Genomic DNA, 21,618 nt, shown 5'->3' with positions numbered 1-21,618 from the left:
ACACGGACTACATGCTTGACGACGACAATCAGAAGCCACTTCGTCTGGTCGCTGCGAAAGACATCGAACTGCCGCCACTACAAGAGCAAATTGTCAGCATTACGTCCAATGACATCTATCACGGGGATGTATTGGTCTCACCGTCACCACTTTGCGTTCGAAAAGGTATAGTTCTTCCGTCCGGTGTCGTTCGTTTTTGCAATGGCTCGGCACTTGTCACCGCTGTCAACTCTACACCGGAGAAGATCTTACTGCCACAGGGCACTACTGTGGCCCATGTTGCTGACTTCGAGCCTGTATTTGTCACGCCACTTCAGGCCATCACATCCAAAGAACCTTGCCTCGGTGAGCATGTTTCTTCCTCCGCCTTTACCACAGCTATCAGCAGCGAACTGACATATTCACAGAGGCAGCAGCTGCTCGTATTGTTACAGAAACATGCAAATTCATTCGACATTTGCTCGTCTAAGCTGGGCCGCACTAATACTACAGCACATCGAATTCAAACTGTTGGGACATCTATCGTACACCGCCGACCCTACCGCGTGTCTCTAACTGAAAGAAAAATTATAGAAGAAAACGTTGCGGACATGCTTAAACGGGAAGTCATCCGTCCTTCATCTAGCCCTTGGTCGTCTCCCATTGTTTTGGTCCGAAAAAAGGATGGCTCTGTGCGTATTTGCGTGGACTACCGGGCGCTCAATAAGATCACACGCAAGGACGTGTACCCTATGCCACGCATTGACGACGCCCTTGATTCCCTACAAGGCGCGGAATTCTTTTCAAGCATCGACTTGCGTTCTGGGTACTGGCAGATTCCCATGCATGAAGACGATAAGCATAAAACGGCGTTTGCAACCCCCGACGGGCTATATGAATTCAACGTGATGCCTTTCGGGCTCTGCAACGCACCCGCGACTTTTGAGCGCATGATAGATACCGTGCTGCGCGGTCTGAAATGGAAAAGTTGCTTGTGCTACCTGGACGACATTATTATCTTTTCGTCAACGTTTCCTGAGCACCTAGAACGACTGGATCAAGTTCTGACGTGCCTTGCCGGCGCCGGGCTTCAAATAAACACTAAGAAATGCTCTTTCGCTAGCAAATCTATCAAGGTCTTAGGACATGTCGTTAGCAAAGATGGCATCCGGCCCGACCCTGACAAGATTTCTGCAGTCCTTCACTTTCCGCGTCCCGAAAAACCAAAGGAGCTTCGCAGTTTCCTTGGCCTCGCCTCCTATTTTCGCCGGTTTATACAGAACTTCGCTTCTATTGCTGCTCCATTACACCAACTACTCGTTTCGAACGTCCCCTTTCTGTGGTCTCAAGAATGTGAAACGGCATTCGAGCTGTTGAAGCGGTCACTCACGTCTGAACCTCTGCTCTGCCACTTTGACGAAGCCGCACCGACTATCCTTCATACGGACGCTAGCGGCCTTGGTATAGGAGCCGTTCTTCTACAACGCGACAAGTCTTCCCTAGAGAAAGTTGTTGCATATGCCAGTAGCGTACTCACCCCTGCTGAAAAGAACTACACTATAACTGAGCAAGAGTGTCTGGCTGTGGTTTGGTCGGTCCAGAAGTTCCGTCCCTATCTCCACGGCCGTCACTTCACAATCGTTACGGACCACCATGCCTTATGCTGGCTTTCTACACTGAAAAACTTGTCCGGACGCTTGGGTCGGTGGATACTACGCTTGCAGGAGTACGACTTTGACATAACTTACAAGTCAGGCAGAAAACATCGAGACGCCGATGCTTTATCTCGTTGCCCGCTTCCGACCACCCATATAAGCGTTGGCGAGAACTCAAACGCCACATCTACCAAAGTTCATACGCTCGCATCAATAACGCAACCCTTTTCGGACGAACAGGCAACATTTATCTCCCACCAGCGGTCCGATTCATACTGCAGACGCATGATGGACCACCTTTCGGGAGTTTCTCATCCACCAAACGCGCGACTCCGTCGTCAACTCCTGCACTTTAAGCTGGACAATGGGGTTCTCTACCGCCACGTCTACCACCCTGACGGTCAGCGCTGGGTTCCTGTACTGCCACGCTCTCTTCGACTTCAGGTGCTCGAAGCCTTCCACGACGACTTGACTGCTGGTCATCTTGGTTTTAAAAAAACTCTTGACCGCATTCGATGTCGTTATTACTGGCCTGGCCTTTCTTCTAGTGTAGCGCGGTACGTCGGTTCCTGCTACCCATGCCAGCGTCGTAAACTCCCCACGTCTGCACCTGCTGGACCTCTACAGCCACTTCCGTGCCCGTCAATGCCTTTCGAGGTTGTAGGTGTTGACCTTTACGGGCCTCTCCCCGTCACATCTGCTGGCAAACGATGGATAGTGACCGCCGTGGACCACCTGACACGATACGCTGAGACTTCCTCTGTTATTACAGGCTCAGCTGTGGAAGTTGCAGACTTTATTCTTCACGCAATAATACTGCGTCATGGGGCTCCTCGTGTACTGCTTAGTGATCGCGGCAAAGTGTTCCTGTCACAAATGGTAAATGAAGTACTCCGCGCTTCTGGAACTACTCACAAGACTGCTTCAAGCTACCACCCTCAGACAAATGGTCTTACAGAAAGATTTCACCGAACCCTTGCAGACATGATAGCCGTTTACGTCCAACCCGACCACAAAAACTGGGATACTCTTTTACCATTCCTGACATTCGCTCACAACACCGCCGTTCAGCGAACAACTTGCTACTCACCGTTTTATCTCGTGTACGGACGCACCCCGACTACCTTTCTCGACGTCTCCTTCTTTAGCAGCCATGGGGATTCGTGTCAGTCTTCTAGCGAAGAATACATTTCCCGCCTGGCTCAGTCTCGCCATCAGGCTCGCATCAATACTGAAGCGAGACAGCACGAGCGGAAGATCACCTATGATGAATCCCACCGCGTTGTGTCTTTCCAACCTGGTGACGAGGTGCTGCTTTTGACACCTATTCGCACTCCTGGTCTCTGTGACAACTTCCAACCACGCTTCATCGGGCCATACATTGTTTTAGAACAGACTTCGCCGGTTAATTATCGTGTGACACCACTCGTCGCCCCAACAGACCGCCGCTACCGCAGCACAGAGATTGTCGACGTTTGTCGCATGAAACCTTTCACGCGACGTTCCCCGTCACTTTGACTTACGGCGGCCAGGGTGTCCGCTTCCAAGTGGGGGGAATTAGTGTGGGCATTTGTTACTTGCATCGTCCTCATCCCTGCATGATCACAATCACCATCATCCGCTTGTCTCTTTGTCCTCATTGCCACTCTGGTTCATCATCATCGTCATCGTCTGTGTACTGGCTCTGCCCGTTCGTTTTGCGAGGTCTTTCCTCAATTAAACGCTGTCGCAACCCAGACTACTAAGACTTCATAATATATATATATATATATATATATATATATATATATATATAGCATTGAAGGCGTTATTCGAAGATCGTATATTTGATTTCAGCTCACGGCTAGTTATTTTTTCACCCACTTTTTTTTCTTCTTATTTACATTCCATTTGTTCTAATAACTTTCTCTATACATTCCTTGGCATTACTGTCTGTTAGATCACATTATTATTGTGTCAAAACACGGAAAAACGAGCCCTTCGTTATACACCTCTTTTCCTTATATATATATATATATATATATATATATATATATATATATATATATATATATATATATATATATAGTGGGAGTAATAATTCAATGGGCCAGTTAGTCTTCGTGAATGTATGGGATATGGCACAACGGGAGCGTTGTCAACAAGGATAAATATATTTATTTCCCAACAGTTTCGGGAGGGGACCTCCCTTCATCAGGGGATGAGTTATACTGACATGGCTTCCAAACTTCCTTGCTGCCGCGTCCCTCTCGCCTTGAAAGACGTTTGCGAGAGTGAGAGGGAACTGGAAAAAAAAGGAAGGGGGAAAAGACGAAAAAAAGAAAGAAAAGAAAGAAAGTAAAAAAGAGGAAGAAAAAGAAGGGGGGGGGAAGACGAAAAAAGAAAGAAAAGAAAGAAAGTAAAAAAGAGGAAGAACCACTGTCAACACTGAGAACGAAGCCAACTGTCCGTCTACATCCACCTACGGTTCATATCACGTGCTGTTCAGTTCTTGGCGTGTGTCGGGCCACCCAAGATTGTCGCCGCGGTGCCGGGAGGGTCCGGGACGGCGTGCCTAAAGAAAGGGGTTTCCCCGTAATTGGTCGTTCGGCGGGCGGCGGGCGGTGTGTGTAAAGGAAAAGTTTCTCGTTAATGGGTAGGTCGGCTATTTACCTTTAATCTTCGTCCGTTTCCCTTCAACGGTCATGAAGTGGTAGGCGGACGTAAACACTTTGTATGTGCATGTGAAGAAAAAGAAAAAAAAAGTAAGGACAGTGTACACGTACGAGTCAGTCAGAAAAAAGCATGGTCTCCAGCTATCAATCTTTGTCACCAATTTTCTCCTGGCTTACTTCTCGGAGGCAGTTGAGTTTTCCGGGGTCCTCGTTGATACCAGCTACTAATGTACGAAATTTGAAAATAAAATATGCCTCACGCTGTTCGCGCTCGCGTCTGTTTGAAAAACCGGACTGCAAAAGAGTTACGCTAATATTTTCAAAACTGTGGTTTGGCAGGCGCAGATGTCTAGATAAAGGTAGCTTCGGCAGTGAAGTGGCGTGGTACCGGTGATTATTGAACCGCAGCCGAAATGGCGTGTCTGTTTGGCCGATATATTCTTGTCCGCAGATGTTGCAATGTAGCATGTATATTACGTTACTTGAGTCACAATTAAGGCTTTCAGTTATGCAGAATTTGAAATCCGAGAAGTTCGCTTTGGATTCACGTGTTGTGAGCATCTGTGGGCATACCTTGCATCGAGATTTACCGCAGGGATGGCACCCTGATTTAATTTTGGGGGTGTTTGTTTTTGCTCTGACAAGAATGTCCTTCAGATTTTTATCCCTGCGGTACACCACGTGAGGTGGCTTCGCGAAAATAGAAGTTAGTCGTTTGCTTTGCCTGATTATGTTGAAATGGCGGGAAAGTATGTTGTTGATTCGTGGCGCTGATGAGGAGTAAGTTAGTACAAGGTTCGTTTGGGAAGTCGTTTTAGGTACTCTGTTTGGTCCCTTAATTATATCATTCCTGTTCACGTTGCGAGCACGTAGTATGACATCGTCAATAATGTCTTCCGGATAATTTTGTTTCAATAAGGAATGCTTTAGGTGTTCCGCGTGTCTGTCAAATTCCCGCATATCGGTGCATATTCTTCGGTACCGGTAGGCCTGAGAATATGGTACCGAAGAATGTGCACCGATATGCGGGAGTTTGACAGACACGCGGAACACCTAAAGCATTCCTTATTGAAACAAAATTATCCGGAAGACATTATTGACGATGCCATACTACGTGCTCGCAACGTGAACAGGAATGATATAATTAAGGGACCAAACAGAGTACCTAAAACGACTTCCCAAACGAACCTTGTACTAACTTACTCCTCATCAGCGCCACGAATCAACAACATACTTTCCCGCCATTTCAACATAATCAGGCAAAGCAAACGACTAACTTCTATTTTCCCGAAGCCACCTCACGTGGTGTACCGCCGGGATAAAAATCTGAAGGACATTCTTGTCAGCGCAAAAACAAACACCCCCAAAATTCAATCAGGGTGCCATCCCTGCGGAAAATCTCGATGCAAGGTATGCCCACAGATGCTCACAACACGTGAATCCAAAGCGAACTTCTCGGATTTCAAATTCTGCATAACTGAAAGACTTAATTGTGACTCAAGTAACGTAATATACATGCTACATTGCAACATCTGCGGACAAGAATATATCGGCCAAACAGACACGCCATTTCGGCTGGGGTTCAATAATCACCGGTACCACGCCACTTCACTGCCGAAGCTACCTTTATCTAGACATCTGCGCCTGCCAAACCACAGTTTTGAAAATATTAGCGTAACTCTTTTGCAGTCCGGTTTTTCAAACAGACGCGAGCGCGAACAGCGTGAGGCATATTTTATTTTCAAATTTCGTACATTAGTAGCCGGTATCAACGAGGACCCCGGAAAACTCAACTGCCTCCGAGAAGTGCGCCAGGAGAAAATTGGTGACAAAGATTGATAGCTGGAGACCATGCTTTTTTCTGACTGACTCGTACGTGTACACTGTCCTTACTTTTTTTTCTTTTTCTTCACATGCACATACAAAGTGTTTACGTCCGCCTACCACTTCATGACCGTTGAAGGGAAACGGACGAAGATTAAAGGTAAATAGCCGACCGACCCATTAACGAGAAACCTTTCCTTTACACACACCGCCCGCCGCCCGCCGAACGACCAATTACGGGGAAACCCCTTTCTTTAGGCACGCCGTCCCGGACCCTCCCGGCACCGCGGCGACAATCTTGGGTGGCCCGACACACGCCAAGAACTGAACAGCACGTGATATGAACCGTAGGTGGATGTAGACGGACAGTTGGCTTCGTTCTCAGTGTTGACAGTGGTTCTTCCTCTTTTTTACTTTCTTTCTTTTCTTTTTTTTTCGTCTTCCCCCCCTTTTTTTCTTCCTCTTTTTTACTTTCTTTTCTTTCTTTTTTCGTCTTTCCCCCCCCCCCCTTTTTTTTCCCAGTTCCCTCTCACTCTCGCAAACGTCTTTCAAGGCGAGAGGGACGCGGCAGCAAGGAAGTTTGGAAGCCATGTCAGTATAACTCATCCCCTGATGAAGAGAGGTCCCCTCCCGAAACTGTTGGGAAATAAATATATTTATCCTTGTTGACAACGCTCCCGTTGTGCCATATCCCATATATATATATATATATATATATATACTGTAGTTTTTTAATGGGCCAAACGTACTTGAGAAGAGAACATACACAATTTAGCGCTTCCCTTAATTTTATATATGCTGAAAAATATGTCACCCATGTAAACCTCAACTATTTTGTCGCTCTCACCCGTTTTCCTCATGCACCGCGATGTCGATGCATGTTCGCATAGCATCACACTTGATCGCAAACAGGTCAAAACCATTAGAAATAAAATAGAGGCAATCGCTAAGTTGTCTCTTCTAGTATGTGTGTGTGTGTGTGTGTGTGTGTGTGTGTGTGTGTGTGTGTGTATACACGTTTAAATTCACATATATACCCAACAAACTTGCTAGGTGGATAGCCACCGTGGTAGCTCAGTGGTAGAGCAACGAACGCGTTATTCGAAGGTTGTAGGTTTGGTTCCTGCAAATAGTCACGTCCCGTGTCATTTTACATAACATATATGTGGTGGAGGTGCTGGTCTTTCCCTGTGCCCATCACGAAGCTCCACAACGGCCGCATCATGACGAGTCCTACCATGTCACAAGTGCAAAAAAAAAACATCGTATTCACCACCCGCCTCTTCTGTGACTCCTACCTACGTTGTCCTACCTCCCGCTCGTGATCCTAGAGTATTTTCCGGACAGGATGGCCTTGACGTTGACAAGTGGCTCAATGTGTATGAACGGATCAGCGCGAGCTTTAGGTGGGACCCGACACTCATGCTTGCCAACGTCCTTTTTTACCTTGATGGCCCTCCGCGGGTGTGGTTCGAGACGCATGAAGCTGATATTACCAGCTGGGGCACTTTCAAGGAGAAGACCGTGATCTTTTTGGGAACACCGCTGCACGACTGATAACTACGCGAAATCAGTCGGCTACTCGGGCACAGACGGCTACCGAATCCGACGTCATCGCCCTTTGCCGCAGGTTGACGAACACATGCCCGAGCCTGAGAAGGTATCGAATGTGCTCGAAGGCGACGCCGACGATGCCATCAACCTGCTTGTATACACTAACGTCACCACCATCGATGAAATCATCAAAGAGTGCCAGCGGTTTTAACACGCCAAGAGTCACCGTATCACGCAGAGATTCACACGACTGCCCAACACGGCCGCAACCTATTGTGTGAAGCCGCTTGCCAACCACCCACCTATGACCACATCACCCGAATTGTTCGTCGGGAGCTTGAAGCTGCCTGTTCAGCTCTCACTCAACAGCCCGTTTTTACAACCCAAGTCACTCGCCCATCACACCAATCCTTAATTAGAGCTGCGGTAAGGCGGGAGTTCGCTCATCTCGGTCTTCCGTCACCGTGTCCCATGACTCACGCTGAAGTACGCCCACACCCCTCAGGTAGCCCTCGCCTATCTCCTCCATCATTGCCCTTCCGGAACCCTGCGCAATGGCGAACCCCTAATGACCAGCATATCTGCTTTTCCTGGCATCAACCTGGATATCTTTCCCAGTATTGCCGTCGCCGCTGGTCCAACCTACCACGTCAGAGCTACCCTACTTATATGCGCCCTACCACTTCTGGACATCCAGCCGCTACACTGTCAACCTTTCAGTCGCCGCCTCCTCACAAGCCTCTCCCCACTGACGCCCCTTCTTCCGGTCGCCGCTACACCCGCTCCCCATCGCCGCTACGCCGTCATTCCCGCTTTCCGCCGCCTCGGCGCTTTTCCTCGCCGAGCTTCTCTGGACGATCTCAGCAGGAAAACTAGATATGGTATTTTATGGAGGTGAAACTGCAATACAAACGACGCCCGAAAACCCTCTACTGACGCTCCCCACACACCACAGTCTCAGTGAAGTAAAAGTCGACAATGTTCCTGTTACTGCCCTTGTTGACACAGGCGCCCACCAATATATTATGAGCGCACATCTACGCCGCCGTTTTCAGAATATCATTACGCCCTCTACCAGTCAAGCCATACGTGTTGCCAATGGCGGCGCTATAGAAGTCGTCGGAATGTGCACTGCTCGTGTTAACATTGCCGTTCGTCACGCTGCAGTGCTTTTTGCCGTTATAGATTGTTGCACCCATGACCTCATAATAGGCCTTGATTTCCTCTCGACACACTCGGCTTTAATTGACTGTTCTTCTGGCACGCACAGCCTCGACCTTCCCCTGCTCTCTAATGCCTGTGAAAAGCCCGTCCGCCGCTTGGGTCCAACCACTTTTGTTCGCTTGACGCCTTGAGCTGTGACATACGTCTGTTTGTCATCGACCCCTCTAGTTCCCGACGGAGACTACATCGATACACCGATAACAGACGCACAACTAACGCGCAACTTTACAGTGCCACATACTGTGTTTCTTCTGCTCCTAAGTATCGGCATCATTCCTCAAGTGTTGCCCTACCAGATGTCGTTTGCTCAACTCACTGCCATAAGAGATGATGACATAAACGATGTCACTGTAACTGTTCCGGACCAAGCTGAAGTCTCATGGGTAATCGGTTCTGCCGAAGCCATCTTTCGAAATATGATTAGACCAGACCTTTCTTCTGATCAGGCCGGCGCTCTCTGCTGCGTTTTGGCCTCCTACGGGGACATTTTCGATATCTGAGATAGTCCCTTGGGCCAGACTAATAAAGTCAAGCACCTCATTAACACTAGTTACTCTGTGCCTATCCACCGTCGGCCCTGCCGCGTGTCTGCATCAGAACGAGCAGTGATTCAGAAGAAAGCGGACAACATCGAACCATCTTCAAGCCCTTGGGCCTCCCCAGTTGTCTTGGTAAAGAAGAAAGACCTCTCCTGGTGTTTCTGTATTAATTATCGCCAACTCAACAAAATAACCATAGAAGACGTGTATCCTCTTCCACGTATTGACGACGCACTTGACGGTCTTCATGGCACCATTTTTTTTCATCTCTCGACCTCCGATCTGGCTACTTGCAAATTGCTGTGGACAAAATTGATCGTGAGAACACTGCATTCGTTCCCCCCGACGGCCTTTACCAATTCAGTGTAATGCCGGTTGGTCTCTCCAACGCCCCAGCAACTTTTGAAAGAATTGTGGACACGCTGCTTCAAGGATTTAAATGGGCGACGTGCTAGTCTTACTTAGATGACGCGATAATCTTCTCACCCACCTTCGCCACACACCTCAAACGCCTTCCGACAATTCTATCAACACTGACATGCCGGCCTCCAGCTGAATTCCTCGAAATGCCACTTCGTTCTTCGTCAAATTACTGTGTTGGGCTACCTTGTTTACGCTTCCGGTGTACGGCCAGACCCGGCAAAAGTACTCGGAGTAGCAAACTTCCCGTTCCGCGCCCTATCCATGATGTTCGCAATTTCGTGGGCCTATGCTCTTACTTTCGCCGGTTTGTAAAAAACTTTGCAGCACTCGCACGCCCACTCACGGACCTTCTCACACACGGCGTCCTGTTTTGTTGGAGTGCTCTTCAAGCTGACACTTTCTCTAGACTAATCAACATTCTGACGACAGCACCGACACTTGGAAGATTTCGACCTAGATGCTTCTACATGAGTGCACACAGATGCTAGCGGTCATGGCATCGGCGCAGTTTTGGCCCAAACTCAGCGGGGCACTGATCGTGTAATTGCACATGCAAGTCGTATCCTTTCAAAGTCTGAGCGTAACTACTCTATAACAGAACGAGAATGCCTTGCCCTTGCCTGGGCGGTTTCGAAATTTCGTCCTTACTTGTATGGCCACCCGTTCCTTGTCGTCACAGATTATCGCGCCCTCTGTTGGCTTTTTTCACTGAAGGACCCTTCTGGACGACTTAGTCGTTGGGCGTTGCGTCTTCAGGAGTACTCCTACTCAGTTGCCTGCAAGTCCAGACGCCTCCATCTGGACGCCGATTGCTTGTCCCGCTACCCTGTTGAACAACCAGATGAATCAGTCGGCGAGCCTCGCCCCTGCAGCGTCATGGTCATGTCTAAGTTTCGTCAGATTGGTGACGAACAGCATCGCGCTCCTTCCTTGTGGTTACTCATTGCCCGTCTGGAGTCTGACCCTAACTACTTGTCACTCCACATGTTCTTTCTCCCTAATGGCACGCTGTACCGTCATAGCGTCCAGCCAGATGGCCCCGAGCCACTTCTAGTCGTGCCTAACTATCTCCGTTCAGCGGTACTGCATGACCTTCTCGACGAACCAACTGCTGGCCACTTTGGCGTATCTCGCACGTACGACCGTATCCGGGGCCCCTTTTTTGGTGTGGTCTCGCGTGGTCCGTTCGACGGTACGTGGCCTCTTGCGATAAATGCCAACGTCGAAAACGAACTTCCGCACCCCCTGCTGGACTCCTTCACCCAATCTGCATCCCTTCTGAACCTTTCTTTCGTGTTGGTGTAGAGCTCCTTGGACCTTTCCCTGAATCGAACTCTGGGAACAAGTGGGTCCCGTTGCTATAGACCATGCGACCAGTTTAGTTTATATACAGAGCCTTCGTTGGGCGGGGCCCTCAGTCCACGTCTTCATTGCTTTGCACGACCCTGACAGTTCGCTGGACCAGCTGTAGCTGTTCCTACCGGCGTGAACTGAGCAGTGCTGACTACCAAGAAGGGTTGGGGTTGGAGGAAGACCCTGTGGAGCAGAGAATTCCTATGTAGAGTGTTCCTCGCAGGGCCGTCTGCGCAAGCAGGCGTTTGGTGTGTAGCGACACCACGGACCCGAGCTAACGGGGAGTTTTGACCTCTCACATGCCTAGCCGTGCTTGGCTGAGCTGTGTCCGGGAAAGGGGATTCTGGGGGTTGAGTCGATGCTAAGTGATTAGACCTTTAAGGCCCCCTGGCAAAGGCAACACACCCCTTCGGCCCGGCTTCACGCTGACGGCACTCCTGGGCTGACCGACTCAGGGAAAATTGGCAGTCGGCTTTTCCTATCTCTCTCTCTCTTTCCCTACATCTGTGGGTTGAGTCGATGCTAAGTGATTGGACCTTTAAGGCCCCCTGGCAAAGGCAACACACCCCTTTGGCCCGGCTTCACGCAGACGGCACCCCTGGGCTGACCAACTCAGGGGAAATTGGCAGTCGGCTTTTCCTATCTCTCTCTCTCTCTTTCCCTACGTCTCCGTCTTCATCTCTCACTTTTTATCTGTTGTGTGTTTTACTTTCTTCTGTTTACTTCTAAACTTCCTGGCGATAGGGTTCACCCTGTGCAAATAGCCTACCTGGGTCCAGGCGTGTGGTGTCCAACACTTTCCATTACCCTAGCAGACAACACTTTCCATGACCCTACCGAAAACAAATATCAATTCATCCTCATTGTTCGTCGGTAGGAAACCACTTTTCACTCATAAAGTCTTGTTAGCTTTTTGAGAGAAGTTTGTACTACTTTTCATATCAAGTACCCGGGCATTCCGTAGCACGACCTCTCCAGAGAGGTTTCCGCTACGGTGATTACACTGAACAAAGCACTTGCCTCATGGCCCTTGGAAGCAAGGATGTGAACAATCGAGGCACTTGTGCTAATGCCATACATGTCCACCATGGTTTGATTATCACAATCTTTCATCATCCATTAACACTGCACACTTCTCACGACATGGTCATGATTTTATTACCTCTGAATTCTTACCCGCCTTAGCGCGAGGAATTTTAAGACCCTTATACAGCTGCTTATCACAATCATTGTCCTTATGTGTAGTCCAATAAACAGGCGCTATTTGGCTATATAATGGCCCTTGTGCCACGAAACACCAAACTTCATCATCATCATGTAGAGTGGTATTCTGTTGGTACAGAACCGCAGTAGGGACTGTAGGAGGGGTACAGAGTCGGATAAAAACAATTTAGCATGTATAAGCACGGAAATAGATTGGTCTACAGTGGCCGCCAAGTGGCAGCATCTGCTCTGTTAAGTGAAGGATGAGGAGGAGGATGTTGCCCCACCGCGGTAGTATAGTGGCTAAGGTACTCGGCTGCTGACCCGCAGGGCGCGGGTTCGAATTCCGGCTGCGGCGGCTGCATTTCTGATGGAGGCGGAAATGTTGTAGGCCCGTGTGCTCAGATTTGAGTGCACGTTAAAGAACCCCTGGTGGTCGAAATTTCCGAAGCCCTCCACTACGGCGTCTCTTATAATCATATAGTTGTTTTGGGACGTTAAACCCCACATATCAATCAATCAATCAATCAATCAATCAACGAATAAACGAGATAGTGATGTGGAGGGTCGGCTATTCTAATATGACTTCTCCTCTCCTTCGCTCGCCGCGCATGCGCGTCTGTGCCAGAGTTCAGTCGTCGAAAACGAAGCATGAAGGCTACCACGCCTGCGCTAGTGCGTACTCAGCGTTCCGGACCAGCCAACCAAAGAAAGCCGTTCACGCCTTCTCGGCGATAGCACGTGCCTACGTGCCACCGCCCCAAGCACAACTAGGGGACGGCGTCTATGCCTGCTCGTTGCCTCACAGCCTCCCTGTGTACTGCGTACGCCGTCCGAGTACGGCGTCCCAGCCTGCTCGGCGGCTAATTTTCATTCGTTCCAACTTCACCGCAAGGCACCGCACGGGCCTCCCTCCTGTGAGAACGTGGTGAACGATAACATGTGCGCGCGTACGTTCCCTTGACTCTAGGATCCCATGAGCCTCCCACGGACGCTGTCAACGTGTCCTGGGTTATGGATTCCGCCACCACACGCCAGATGTGCTGCTCATCAGCTCGACAGTGCATATCAGCCATCAACCACACCATCCTGTTTTGTGGGACGAGATACAAAGAGGCACATGGTAGCTGGGCCCTTTGCGAACATGCTCACTAAAATACATCGAGCTCAATGTATCGTTGCGTGCAGCTCGACAACAGGCAACAAGACCGTCCTCGAGTTTCAGCAATGGGCGTTGCTACCTCCAATTTTGACACCACATGAGCACGTGCAGTCATCGGCCCCTGTGCTGCCGGACGAATCCTCAACCAGTCGGAGGCTCCACCCAGGTTGGCACTGGCAGGTTAAGATTTTCCGCGATGGCTTGGGTCCTCTGGACAGCTAGTAATCGTACATCCAAGCCCGGGCTGTGTAAGCTCCGCAACATACCCAAACCTTGCCACGCTTCACGTTTATTATCCTGATGCATACCCCAGCGACACATGCCCCTCGTGTTGACACACGGCGACACTCGCACATATGCTTTGGGAGTATAGAAACACTCCTCCCGACTCTACCTCAAACAAGTTGAAGTCTCTCAAGAGCTCACTTCTCGATGACCAGCAATGGGCCGTCCAGCTGTCCCACGAAGCGGCCGCAAGGTACTCCCTGTCGGTCTCTACGTGGGAGACACCCCCTCCGCGCTAAGCGCGTGCTGCACGACCAATAGTTTTTAATTCCATTTCAGTTGCGAATAGCGTCGCTATTAATTGCAAGGGCATGCGCAAAGCATTCGCGAAGACGAGAAAGTCGAGGGGCAATAAGAACAACCGCCTTGGAGCGACAACTTTCTGTCGGTCCGGTCTTCGCAGAGATACGCTCAATATGATTTACTTCATGTACGTTCGTCTGATTCTTAAATTGAGATGTTTAATATTTTTTGATGGACCAGCTTACAAAATAAACCCCTTGATTCTCTTCGAATCGGAAGCTCTTCAAAGTTGTTTAGGTGTGCCAAAACTCTCAGCCAACAATGTCTTGTACCAAGAAGCTCGGATATTCACTCTTGCTTGCAGGTTCCGCAGTTTAACAGTTAAAATCAATTTAGAAACTTCTGATTCCATTTTAAAAAGGCAGCAGTTTGTATCCTTTGCCGAAACCGATATTATTTTCAATGAGGATTCGTCCCGTGTATCTAAACCCCAAGTGATGTTTGTTCAAACACTTCAACATGCTTTAAATGTTAATATATTTGAGATCATACCATCCGACAAATATTGCGGCCAAGTGCAAATAGAACTTGACGATATCTTCCAACGAACACTAAACATTTGCCCTCTAAGTATTTGATTGGCTCATATGAAAAACAGTCGTCTCAATTAGGTACTAATATAGTAATTGCAATGGATACATCTACGAGTGACGAGAAAGCAAGTGTGGGTATTTTTGTCTCTCATTACTCTGGTTGTTCTCATTACGCCTCCCTGATTATACACTCATATTTGAAGTGGAATTACCGGCTAATATACTACCTCTTCGAAAACTTTCTGCAACTCATTCGACAGCTGTAATAGTGACGAACTCGCTATCTGTGTCTTAATTTTTGCTATCATCCTCGGCACCAGCAGTACTAGATACATTTAAATCATTGGTACTAGCGAACATTCGTCTTGTGCGAATGATATGGGTGCCAGGCCACCGTAGTATATTTATAAACGAGATGGCTGACACACTTGCGCGAACATCTCTTGATTTTACGATTGTGCCAATCATGCCTCCTACAGCTTATGTAAGAGCAGTGAGGTTCAGATAAATTTCCCTTTCTGAGGACTCATCAAAGATTACAATACCGAATCCAGATTCCACACTTCAAAGCATAGTTGACGCTTTGGTTATGCCGGTTATTCTATTTTCCCCGGCGTGCTTCTCTTCTTCCTCGTCTAACCTAGCGCCCTTGACCTAACGGTGATTTAATCTTTTCAATCGACCATGACTCCGACGGAGTGTTATCAGATGCTGCAATAGTCTCTTGCGTGCGACATTGAATGTGCCGCAGTGGTACATACTTACAAAGAACTTTACTTAAACACCAAAGGGACCAGTTGAACGGAGTCCTAAGACCCTCTCAACCCGTAAGAGGCTCCACCCAGATTGGCACAGGAAGGTTGAAGATCCTCCGCCATGGCTCGGGCCCTCTGGACAGCCAGTAGTTGTACATCCAAGCCCGGGGTGTGTAAGTTCCGCCGCCACGAGTCTTCGTCACAAATCAGCGCCCACTTTCACAGGGCACTGCCAAAGCATGTGGGTTAGCGAGCAACTGCTGAGGCCAGAACGAAGACACTCTTCATGAAAGTCCGGCTTTATCATAACATACGCTAAAGAGCATAGATATGTACCCGTCTGGTTTAGTCAAAAAGTAATTCCCTGGGCTCAGTTGAGCCTAGCATTAGAAAGCTAAAAACGCCTGCTACTCTGGACGTAATCTAATGGAGCGTTATCAAAGCATGTTTTCTGAGGTCAATGACCCGCCAGACGCTTCACCACTTACCACACGGTTCCTGCATTCACGTCCAAGTGTGTGAGTGCTACATTAGGATTGACCTCATCAATTCCCTCAACGGGCGCTGAAAGCCAAGAGATATTGTGACCACCAATTAATCCATCTCACCTGTCGGCGACCACTCTAAATGAGCCTTGCCAGTTGCTTCGCAATCAAGCCTCCAGAGAAGGCCCAAACGGTCGATCTTAAATCTGAGTGAATCTCACAAGGCGTCTCTGCTGCTTGAAAAGCTAACGCGATGGCGACCTCCTCTGCAACTGTCACCTGATCTGTACAGATTGAAGGCCGGGACATGAGTTGGCCTTTACCGCCGACGACTGACACCCTAATGCCCCCCCCCCTCAGTGGTATGTCTTGTTTAAGACGTGACATATTTCACCGAGGTGCTGAAGACTCAGGTGGCCGAGTATGACTACGTCATTGTGGCCGCAGGTTTGGCGACGCTGAGGTATTGTACGGGTATCAGCCAGAAGTATATCTGGAGGACGAGACTGACTGCATCGTTAAGGTCAGCGTCAGCCACGCTGCGTCTGGGTGCGGGAATATGTCACATACTCCGGTGTATGACACTGGCTATGTCGAGGTGACCGTTACAGGTCTTGATCATCGGGTGATGGTGTTAGACGCATTGCAGGTGCTTCAGCTGGAGGCACTGGCTGTGACGAGAAGGATTTTATCGCCACATTCTGGGCGCAATCGGAGATTCACGAGCGACTTCTCTCGGGGATTGACGAGCACCTGCGCACGTGTCCACTGACCATGGTGTCCGGAAAAATTAGTGAGGACGGTCATGGGCAATCTTGTATGACTGGACCCGACTATTTCCTGTAGAGGTAGAATGCAAGCTGTGGCGTTACAGGCCTTCATAGACAGGAAAAATGCGTTGATTGGTGGCTCGTTCGTCAAGAAATGGCCCACGTGATCGGTTGGTGTCGAGCTTGGAGGTGACATCACGAACTTCTGAGGCTCGAGGATTGTCTTTTTGTTTGCCGTCGGGCTGGAGGACAATGATGACACATTGAGCTGGTAACCCTGTGATTGGGCGCGTCGGTAGAGGGCCTAGTGACGTCGTGCCTCTATTTTCTCTTTCCATGAGCGATAGCAGCGTGATAGGTGACCGAGGTGCATTAGCGAGGTATTAGCCTCATATCTTAAATCCGTGGTAGAAAATAGGTCGGCAGGAAGGAGGTCGCAATTGTGAGAAAGGGGCAGAAAAGCAGTGGCCTACCTGGCAAGCCACTAAGGTCATGGTTGTGCCATGCTTTGGCCGCACCGCGAATGTGATCGAAAGCAATTATTCATTTCCGGTCTTTCGAACAGGAACAGAGTTGACGGCTTCAATCCATCCGAAGCCACGTCTTGGAAGCCGCGAACTGCGGCCCTGCTAAATAAAAAGCCGCCCGCATATCTGAATGGAGGGGGGGGGGAGGTATCGCGTCAATGTTGCGTAATTGGGTATGGTTTGGAAGGCCTTATTGTTATTTCGTCTTTATTATTTGTATTAGTTGAATGAAGAATCGTTGCCTTCTACGAGTGGTAAATGGTGATGCTGGGCTGTCCCCCACTACTTAATAAATGTACTGTAGGCTCCATCGCATCTACTCGAGTGCAGCAAAGCGTCAAGTCAAGCAAAAGCCAAGTAAGCGCTGCTTTGTCTGAATTCCAATTGCGCGATTCAGTGCCTACATATACGGGGGGGGGCAGTGAATGATTGTGCAATGCGAGAACAGAACAGCAGCACTGTTACCACGCCGCGTCACACCGGTCGCCATGTCGTGTGTAGCCGTGACTGCAAGACCACGTGAACCTTGGCCATCAAGCAAGCATCATCGCTAGTAGTCGGTTTTTACGAGCAGATGCTGCCTGCGTCGTCCTTGCGAGGTGAGAGAAGGGGGAGCGACATCTGGCTCGAGACCCGAGTATGCGGCGCAAGACGCGAGCATGCGCAGTGGGGGTGTCGACGACACTGCCGATGCTGCATTTGCGAATAGGTGTGACTATAATATGCTCGGCATTTAAAAGCCGCCGGCAGTGAAACGCCACGCGAAAACCCGGAGCGTGCCACCGCAAGAAAGCCCAGTTGTTCGTCTGTGAACTGCGTGAGCGAACGATAAAGCTCGCGGCGTTTCTCTAGTGGGCTGGCTTCAAGGTTTTGCGAGGAGGCCGCAGCCAAGATGACATTGAGTGCTCACAATTTTGGTGAGTTCTCGCAATAAGATGGCGCAATATTGAGTGCTCACAATACGAAGGCGCTAGCTGTTGCACGGAGTTGCGCGATGGTATGCTGCATCTCCATGGCGCTGTCGGGTGGTCCGCGTCGAAATTCAAGGCAGATATCTGCGGAGGCGACAGCGACTCCTGAACTCACGGTGGCATAACCCATGGCCAAAGACGCGTGGACGGCGTCCGTGGGAGGCTGATTGGATGATCCCGTAGGGGTCCAGTTCATGGGATTCACGCAGATATGAGCGTTAACCGCGTTCCCAGACGAGGAGAGTCCGTGCAGTGCCTCGGCGTCAATCGTTGTCGCAGCGCCGATGAAGGAAAGTTGAGCCACGGAGGAGGCCTGTAGGCCTTTCCCAGAAATCTTTTACGATGGAGGGAGGTTGAGATGCGACAAGCGGGTAAAGACGCCTTCCCCGGATGGTGCCCGTAGCGCTAGGTAAGCGGGTGACAACGAAGCTTGGATGCTGTTCCTTCTGAAGTGTTTCCTGCCGCAGCAGGCCCATGGTTTTCATAGCCTTGGAAGCGAAGCCAGCGTGGCTTCGCTTTCTAGGACACGCACGCACACACACGCGCACACACACGCTCGCACGCGCACACGAGCACACACATGCCCACGCGCGCGCACACATGCCCACGCGCACGCGCACACGCGCACACACACACACAGAGAGAGAAAGACAGACAAACACAGATGGACAGACGCTCAAAGTACCTGCAGTACACAAAGACACACTCAAAATTTAACAACCCGTAATTACAAACCATGATTCGGACTAGATAAGGGTAGATCGACACCGTATTGTTTTTGTTTTGATGTATTCAAACACAGTAGACCAGATATCTCTGTAGCAGCATCAAAACGAAGTACCAGTAGCCTAAAGAAGTGATAAAATTACTGAAAGATTTACTCGTCATCCCCAATTCTGAAATGGTGCTTCTAGGAATATTCCTTTGATAAGAGTAGCGACGACTGAATAAAAAAATTCAATCATTGAAACTATGTTGCGAAAGTTGCCTTATAGGGACCCTACCTTCAGTCCAGTTTTAATTATTATTTCAGTTGTTGAACTGCAGAGCATAATCTTGCGTTAAGAACTTCTAAGTGGCGAGATACACGCTATTGTTTATTCCAAGAATGCGTTAGATGCTTGCATTTTTTAAATTTATTTAGTGATAATTCACATATTTCTTATTGCAAAGAAGCAATTCTCAACCTTAATGTTGTCGCGAAAGCCATATTTGGTAAATCTCGGATTAGGGGTACACTACTAGCTACGGTGGCTAATAGATATAGTAACACGGTTGCATTTTTTTTCTACGTGTGTGTTATACGTACATAAAAGAGCGAGCTATGCCAGAAACTCAACTTGCACGTTAAGTATTGACGCCTAGTTAATGTAAAATTCTTTTTTATATTTTAGTTGGCCAAGACGACGCGGAGGCCTTTAGGACGAGAGAATGCGAACCTCTTCATAACCCCTGCAGCTACATTGAATGGCTGCTGAACGTCGGCGGCGTGACTGAGCTCAACGAGCCGCGAGTGTCCACTCCGGACAACTGTAGTGAACTCCAAGAGGACAGCGGTTGCACTTGCTCACCGCCTTCCATCGACACCTCCGTACTGGCGCATGACACGTCCAGCAGTGCACAAACTTCACTGTTCTCATCGGTGCAGTTGGAAGCACACGTGGTGCTTACGCAAAGCCCAACGCCTTGGAGGTCTGGTCGCACGCCTTCACCCGTTGATGCACCACGTAGGTGTGGTGGTTGTCTCAGGATAGGCAGCGAAAACGCACGCAGGACGTCTAGGCCTTGGAATCCGTCTCCGATGCTTTGGTACTACATCTGGGAACAGCAGCATAGCTACCGCGCTGCGTCACACCGGTCGCCACGTCGTGTGCAGCAATGGCTGCAAGACCGCGCGAACCTTGGCGATTTAGCAAGCATCATCGCAGGTGTCAAACTGCTGTTACGAGAGCCCTTTCAGTGAACTGTAGCGCACTTTTCTGTCGGGTCACCCACACTGTGAACTCGCTGATCACTATCATTCTTTTAAATTCAGTCATCTGGTCATTTCCTGGGGGTGTGTCTCCTTCACAATAAACCACTCATAGAGCAAGACTTGCACAATTCGTCTGTGATATATTGTACTAAGGCTTAAAGAAAGTATCCTGACCTCACGAGGCCATCGATGCGATTGTAATGCTGCAAAATGGAGAGGCTCCTCACTAACCTCTGTAAAAAATATCTTATCTTTCCAAAAGGATCACTTATGTGATACGAAGCACCAGCGTTTCATATGGGTGGTGTCACGGGTTAAACGTATCTGATGCGGGTGCTACGATGAGCCTGAGAAGATTTGTTCGAAGCGATGGCTGGCGTAGGTCTTTTAGATGACACCTACATACATGTTTAAACGCATACGTTAGGTGCGCGTCAGGTTCATTGCGCGTAAACCGACGAGTCATCGGTGTAGCGAGCAGTGGTCATGGCTGGTGTTGCCGTTGAACGAACGAGGCGGCAGCTGCTGGCACTGCGGCTAGAGTGTACTAGTACACTGTACCGCGGCGAGCGCGCAGCAGGCGTGGCAAAAGGAGGTCAGCGTGCATTGCGAGGAGAGTGTGACGTCGACGCGCAGCAGTGGCGTGACCTACTTGGCACCGCGCCAACGCCTGCGGTCCGCGGCACGTTCGTGCAGAGGGACAGCGTTACACAGGCTAGTCAGGGCTGCTTATCTAAAATGAGAGAATACTGTGTTTTCTTGGCATTTCATGCTTTTCTAGGACACTTATTCAGAAACAAATTGTGAGAAGAGCCTGCACCACTACTGTATCGCAGGTACTTATTCAGAAACAGTGGACGTCACTATAACCACTTATTCAGAAACAGTGGTTATAGTGACATCTATAAGGTAAACACCTTCGATTGATTCATATACGCTCAATATCAAATGTCACACTGCTATACCATGCAGCCGCCCATCCGTTCTCCCTTGTCTCCCATGGATGTCTTGTAGAAGCCTATTGCTGTCACATCTTTTTGTCTTCGATTGCACAGGTGGTGATAACATCGTGTTTCTCACAAGCGCGAAACTTTTATAGGCTCGTCACTTAGTGTTTAATTTCTGCATGCGATTTTATGAACGAAGTGGCTAGGAGGAGATACCACCTAAGGAACAGGTGGTCTCTTCCTCACCTGAGGTGAGGAACAGACGACTGCTTCGCATGTAAACGCGGGCTAACAAGGTAACCTTTTTGTTACCATTATGTACGCCCACACAGCAAAGCCAACCTCCCTGTGTCTATAACCTAATGTAATCCCTTCACTAACAAGCTAATTTTTTGTTTCCATTATTTACGCACACACAGCAGAGTGAACCTCTGTGTGGCTATAGCCTAACGTAATCCCTCCAAAGGATAAAATTACTGCCACGTTTATTTTTAAAC

At 49.1% G+C, this 21,618-nt stretch overlaps 1 protein-coding gene across 1 annotated transcript in view; it reads left to right on the top strand.

The window, feature by feature from the left end:
* LOC119174152 (iris-like) overlaps positions 1–20,293 on the top strand; it is a 155,928-nt gene extending 135,635 nt beyond the window's left edge. Inside the window, exon 6 of the mRNA XM_075896142.1 lies at positions 19,594–20,293. The gene's annotated coding sequence lies outside the window, so the exon portion shown is untranslated. The remainder of the gene's footprint in view (positions 1–19,593) is intronic.
* The last annotated feature ends 1,325 nt before the right edge of the window (positions 20,294–21,618 follow it).

This window comes from Rhipicephalus microplus, chromosome 5 (assembly GCF_043290135.1).
Source record: "Rhipicephalus microplus isolate Deutch F79 chromosome 5, USDA_Rmic, whole genome shotgun sequence".
In the NCBI taxonomy this organism is placed as follows: domain Eukaryota; kingdom Metazoa; phylum Arthropoda; class Arachnida; order Ixodida; family Ixodidae; genus Rhipicephalus; species Rhipicephalus microplus.
This window is presented reverse-complemented; position numbering and strand designations above follow the sequence as displayed.